The sequence below is a fragment of the Musca vetustissima genome, unplaced genomic scaffold, assembly GCF_032173495.1.
Source record: "Musca vetustissima isolate MV318-11 ecotype Yass unplaced genomic scaffold, APGP_CSIRO_Mvet_v1 utg8257, whole genome shotgun sequence".
NCBI classification, from domain to species: domain Eukaryota; kingdom Metazoa; phylum Arthropoda; class Insecta; order Diptera; family Muscidae; genus Musca; species Musca vetustissima.
Window position 1 is genome coordinate 38,685 of NW_026887705.1, and position 6,730 is coordinate 45,414.

At 33.7% G+C, this 6,730-nt stretch overlaps 1 non-coding gene across 1 annotated transcript; it reads right to left on the reverse strand.

Annotated features, from left to right (window-relative positions):
- Window positions 1-5,391: 5,391 nt before the first annotated feature.
- On the reverse strand, window positions 5,392-5,465 carry Trnan-guu (transfer RNA asparagine (anticodon GUU)). The gene has a single exon. It is a non-coding gene; the product is annotated as a tRNA-Asn (tRNA).
- Window positions 5,466-6,730: the final 1,265 nt, after the last annotated feature.

Sequence of the window (6,730 nt, forward strand, 5' to 3'; positions counted from 1 at the left end):
TTATATTCAATCTGTTTCGTTTATGTTTAAATAAACCCTGAAATATTTGCTAAATGCTAACAAAGCGTAAAATTATAATTAATTTGTATGTTGCGTAAACCGGCCAACGAATTCATTTTCAATGACATTTAAATAAGGGATGATGTAATACAATGTAAATCAATCATACAAAATTCAAGAATACTATATATCCAAATTGTAATTTAGACTGGCTAAGATTCTGCACAATTCAAAAAAGGATGTACAACCTTTTTATATAAATAGTTTTACATATCGACAAATTGTTTTTATTTCATCTTCTAACCATAAAATAATAATATCACATATCCCCCTTCCGTATACCCTTCGACAAATTGCAAAAGGCAACAATAACAAAAGTCATTGTTCCCTTTTTTTAATATTTGCTAACGATAACAACAACAAAAATTAATCCTCAAACACTTACCGTTAACTGGATATGGATAGAAACACCACCCTTGTTTGCTCGAGTTTCGTAAACAACAAGAAGTCAAACATGTTTAATAGGATTTGCAAGTGAAAGTCGTACCAATCGTCCAACCCTCGATTGGTAACAGATTGCTTTCAAAGGCTGTGTTCTGATTTGTCGTCCTCCGCTTGTGTGCAACACTTGGTGGCATGCAATATGTTTACTGTTCCTTATGACATATTCTTCATAACAAAAACAAAGCGGAAAGATTATTAGCAACACTTCATGCTGAATTAAGGCAAAATCATATTAAATATACGGGGGTGTTATAACGACCGAATGGAGTGAGTGTGTTGTTTATATCGTCAGCTTTTGTATATTTCATCATAAGCCAAGTGGCTTCACGTGTCGTCTATTAGCACTTTGTAGAGACAACAAAACTGATTGTTTTTTAATTTGTTTTAAATTTTACTAAGCGGAATTTTTTGTTAAGTATCATCGGATAAGAATTTTTTACATTTTAATCTGACTCCTGCTGGTTAAATCCAACAAATATTTGTGGGAATTCATTGGCGGATGCTGAAAAAGGTAAATATAAGAAGTGTGTGAATTTTTTAAATAAAACTATATCGACCGATAAAGTGACTTCTGCTGACTCTTTTTTTTTTTTTTTTTTTTTGGGTATCGTAAATCGCAAATGTCTGAAAAGCTATAATAATACATAATATTCTTAGAGTTTTTTTTTTATTGAAACCTAATTAAATAATATTAATAATTTTTTGACTATCGCAACCAATCTTTTATGCCTCGGTGTATGTTTGAGGTTATGGTCAGACTGAAACACCTAAATATGCAGTACATTTTCTTCAGCGAAGGGAACAGTAGCGTTTTCAACACATTTCGTAAATAAATCGAACTCCATAAAAAGAAAAAGATCTGATCGTTATTATAGCAATTGAATAGGAGCTGAGATTATAATAGTACCTTAAATTATTTAAAAAACATCGTTCCTTAAAATAATTGCATATCGAACGTTCCCGCGCCACTCACACCCGCCCCTGCGGACCGAGGGACCACCTTACCATAACGTGGAGAGAACGTACACCCCATAGTCCAGACTATGAAAATTACTGGCTGCAGAAATAACAGCAGCCAGTCTTATATTAGCAGGTAGACATAAACAGTAACACAATACATCGAGCCATATTCGCCAAAAAAACGTAACCCTCAAATTTGAAATTTTACAGTGGCAGGTTTCTTTTAATAAATTCGGATTTAATAAAGCTATTATTTGGAAATTTAGAACTATAGTTTAATACAAAACTAGTTTATAACAAAACTATAGTTCTAAAATTCAAAATAATAGCTTTATTAAATCCGAATTTATTAAAAAAACTTCTGTAAAATTTCAAAATTGAGGGTTACGTTTTTTTTTGGCGAATATGAACATGTTTTGACAACAATATGAATTTGTTTTGACTATATTGAATAGGTAATACAAAATTTTACACCCTATTTCCGGACTTCTGTTATCAAATCGATTTAGAATAGGGTAAATACTTGTTTTTACCCAAAAATTGGGTATAAACTCATTAACTGCCGAACCACTTGACATAGGCGGCCAAAATTTTGAATACATGTTTTTAATGTCAAAGCAAATATAGAAATCCAAAATGGGGTCCCTGAGTCCAAGTTTTGATATAGCCCTCATATATTCCTATCTCCAAATTTTTTTAGGTACCAAATGTCAATGCAAAAATGTATGTATGTAGGCCCACGTTTACTGGCAGCCCCCATACAAAGGTACCCCTATTTCGAGTATTTACCCAAAAATTGGGTATAAACTCATTAACTGGCAAACCACTTGCCATAGGCGGCCACAATTTGGCTCAGATGGTTTTTATATCAATACAAGTAATGGTATGGGAAATGGGGTCCCTGTGTCCAAATTTTATATAGCCCCCATATAACCGTATGTCCGAATTTAAGGTATTTTTTGGCATTTAGACACATTTTACGAACAAAATGGCTGTAATTTGTCATAGAGTGTTCTTTTTGGGTACCAAATGTCCATGCACAATTTTATATATGTAGGTCCACGTCTACTGGTAGCCCCCATACAAAGGTACCCCTATTTTGAGTATTTACCCAAAATTGGGTATAAACTCATTAACTGACAAACCACTTGCCATAGGCGGCCAAACTTTGGCATACATGTTTTTAATGTCATGTTAAAAAGTTAAAGTCAATTTGCCCACTTCTTTCAATAGTTGGAAGATCAATCAGTTCACGATCAAACGGTTAACGTACGGAGGAAGAGCATATACAAGAAACTAGATTTAAACCTATTCTATTTTATTATTCTATTCTATAATAATTTTTATAAAATGGGCTCCACAGTACACAGCCGTATTCCAACAAGGCTAATGACGTTTAGTTATGTACGGATCATCAAATTCTTTAGACCATCGCTTTATAAAATCAAGCAGCGGTTTAGCTTTATAAAGCCCTTCACCACACTGTGGTACAGGGTATTATGTCTATGTGCATATGTTTGTAACAGGCAAAAATAATCGAGATAGACCCATGGGTTCCTTTTGAGAATATGCATAGAATCACTTTCTGAGTCGATTTATGCATGACTCAGATTTAGATATAGCTCCCAAATATATTTTCGTCCGATTTAAGGTATATTGTGTACCAAAGTCCCTATATATTTTTCGATTTGCACGAAATTTGGCATAGTGTACTGAATTAAGTCTAGAATGTGTGCAAAGTTTCGTGAAAATCGGTTCAGATTTAGATATAGCTCCCATATATAGTTTCGCTCGATTTTAGGTAAATAGTCCATTAAAGTCTCTATATACCTTTCGATTTGTACGAATTTTGGTAAAGGGTACTGAATTAAGTCTAGAAAGGTGTTGCTAAGCTTCGTGAAAAGATCCATAGCTAGGCCGATTGACACAACGTTCTGAAGTAATATAAATTCGTCTCTGGCAAGTTTCCCTGAAATCGGTTCATACAACATACATATGTAGAATATAGCCAAAGTGGTGAAGGGTATCATATAGTCGGCCCAACTCGACTTTACTACTTTCTTTACTGGTTAACACATGATTCAATATGTAAATGAAAACGCAATTTGTTATCTAAAATGATACCAAGATCTGTAAATGAGTCTACAGAGTCAAATTTATGAGAACCTATAAAGTAATCAATAGGTATGGGGCTGGTCCTAGAAAGAGATAATTTTTTGCACTTCTTACGGTTTAGCGACATACCATTGGCACTACAACAGTTTACGAATGAGTGTATGTCATGTTGCAAGTTTAACCCTTTCAGTGTCAATTTTTTGTCGGAATAAAAATCTAAAATTTTGTATTTAAAATCATATAAAGGGACATAGTTTAGAAAAAATAGCAACTGTCATTTTAACCCTCGGCCTGTTTCGTCTGTCTTTCAGCAAAAATAAAAACATCAATAGTAACGGTACATAGGATAACCGAAAAATCGCAAAGAAAGAGAGTACGTTTAAATATCGAATATATTCGACAAAAACGCTGAAAGGGTTAATGAAGAGTTAAGTGTATTTAGACTACAAAACAGAATTTACATCATCTGAAAACATTAAAATATTAGAAAACCGGATTATAGATTGAAGATCATTTAAATAAAGGACAAAGAGCCACAATGGCTTCCATTAGGAACACCAGATGAAACACTGGTATTATCTGAGAGAAATCAATTGAAATGTACTTTTTGAGTACAATGTTGTAAATAAGAGGAAATTCAGTTAAGGAGGATTGTCGGCAAACCCATAATATCAAGCTATTAATAAACTGTGAGCAGTGTAAAGGGATTGCTTATATAGCTGAAGAGTAGTTAAATAAATCTGTTAGTGGTAAGTACAAGACTTTAGCAGAATTATAAGTTTTTAGTGATTTCAGGGCATTTAATGTGGAAAATGGTTTACCTTTCCATATGGTAGTTATAATTAAAATTAAACGGAAAGTTTGAATAATTGTTCTGGAAAAATTTGCCAAACATATTTAGAATATCAGAATTATTAGATGATCTGAACTACCAAGTTTAATATAACTAGGAAATGCGCGAACTTTACGTTCAATGTGAATGAATTTAAACAAATCTTTCGGATTATTTTGTAATCTACATCTCATTTTTACTAGATATTCTGAATAATACTTCTAATAATAAGAAGATGACCACGATGGTTCACTATCAGGATTGTATTCTATAAAGGGAATGGATAATGATAATGGATTACATTAACATAACTTAACTTTCTTCAAACCAGTTCGTTACAAGTCGGAATATTTTCACGAAATTTGCCAGACATCATTCTAGGCACAATTCAGTACGTTATGCCAAATTTCGTGCAAATCGAAAGATATATAGGGAATTTCATGCACCATTTACATGAAATCGGACGAAAATATATGTGGGAGCTATATCTAAATTTGGACCGATTTTCTCGAAACTTGGCAGACACCACTCTAGGCTCAATTTAGTACGTTATGCCAAATTTGGTGCAAATCGAATGATATATAGGGACTTTCATACACCATTTACATGAAATCAGACGAAACTATATATGGAAGCTATATCTAAATCTGAACCGATTTTTCCCAATTTCAATAGGGTTCGTTCTTGGGCCAAACAAAGGAGCTGTGCCAAATTTCATCCAAATCGGATTATAAATGCGACCTGTACTTTGTTTGCAATTTAACACCAACAGACGGACAGACGGGCGGACATGCATAAATCGACTCAGAAAGTAATTCTATGAATATTCTCAAAAGGAACTATGGGTCTATCTCGTTTCGTTTTGCCTGTTACAAACATATGCACAAAGACATAATACCCTGTACCACAGTGTGGTGAAGGGTATAAAAATTATAATGTGTATTGTAAAAACTTTATTTTTTAAACAACAAAAAGCTGGCCGCCCCCGGGTGGGCTCGAACCACCAACCTTTCGGTTAACAGCCGAACGCGCTAGCCAATTGCGCCACGGAGGCAGTTGTGAAGCAATGTACAATAATCTAAATTCAACACAATAACGTCACTTTCACCATAGAATAAATTGATAACATCTGTACTGTGTACGAAATCCACCACCTTTACTCCAAAGAACAAAACTCGTCAAGAGAACACACCACCCAAACTTATTTAATACTCACCATGTTGAACAGTATTATCGACACTACACCACACAATTGAAATGAACATCTGTGCCAAAATACTCACTGACATTAATCGCCCCAATCGACCAACAACAAATAAGTTATAAACACGACTGACACTTTATAGAACACTTTTGATTGATTTCTCCCTTTTTTGGGTGAAAATTTGCAGAGATTTTGCATCAAATTCAATCGAATTATTCTGTCATATTAGATGGTGACATGATTAGGTAAAATTCTATAATTTGACAGAACAAAAAAGGTAATAGAGCATGGAGGGATGTTTTAATGCAGTGGAAGTTTTGTCTGTATGTCTGCTATGGGCAAGTGCAAAATTGAATCATTTGATATGGTATTAATTAGTTCTGGACAGGGTTAGAAAATGAAAAAAAAAACACAAAATTGGTAAATAGGGCGTTAAACCATTTCGTAATATGATAAATCATCTTAGCGAACATAATTGGTTATGCGAATATCGGCGTATGAAAACAAATGTTGTATATCAAGTTTTTTTTTGAAGAAAAGGTTTTGGTTGAATTTAGTTAAGGGCTAAATTAGTTGAACCTGTGGCTTTAGTTAAGTTTAATTATAAAGTTATAAAATGTTACAAGTTAAGAATAATTTATTAAAGAAGAAATGGGAAAGTTCGAAGATGGGTTATATCGGCCCATTTTTAGGCATAGCCCCTAAATAAAGATAAGCCAAAGTTTGTGGTATTTTAGATGAAGCAAACGCTTTTCATCTGTTATAAAAACTTACAAAACTATGTTTTCGGGGAATTATAGCTTTGTGCGGCCGAAAGAATTTTAACCCCGCGAAATATTGGTCCTAAACCCACCTTCATATCTCAACTAGCTAAGTCGATCTAGACATGTGTATCCTTTAGTTTGTCCATTATCATTTATGAACACGATACAGGCCACAGTTATACACAAATCGAACAGGTTCTGGCCAAAGATGACCCCATGAGGATGAAATAGCGGATCATATCGAAACAATTACAAATGTTGTATTTTATGGTGTATATTTTACGACTGAAGGACATAGACTCAAGAAGTTGATAGCATATCCAAGAGGAGTGGCTGACCTTTAAACTGATA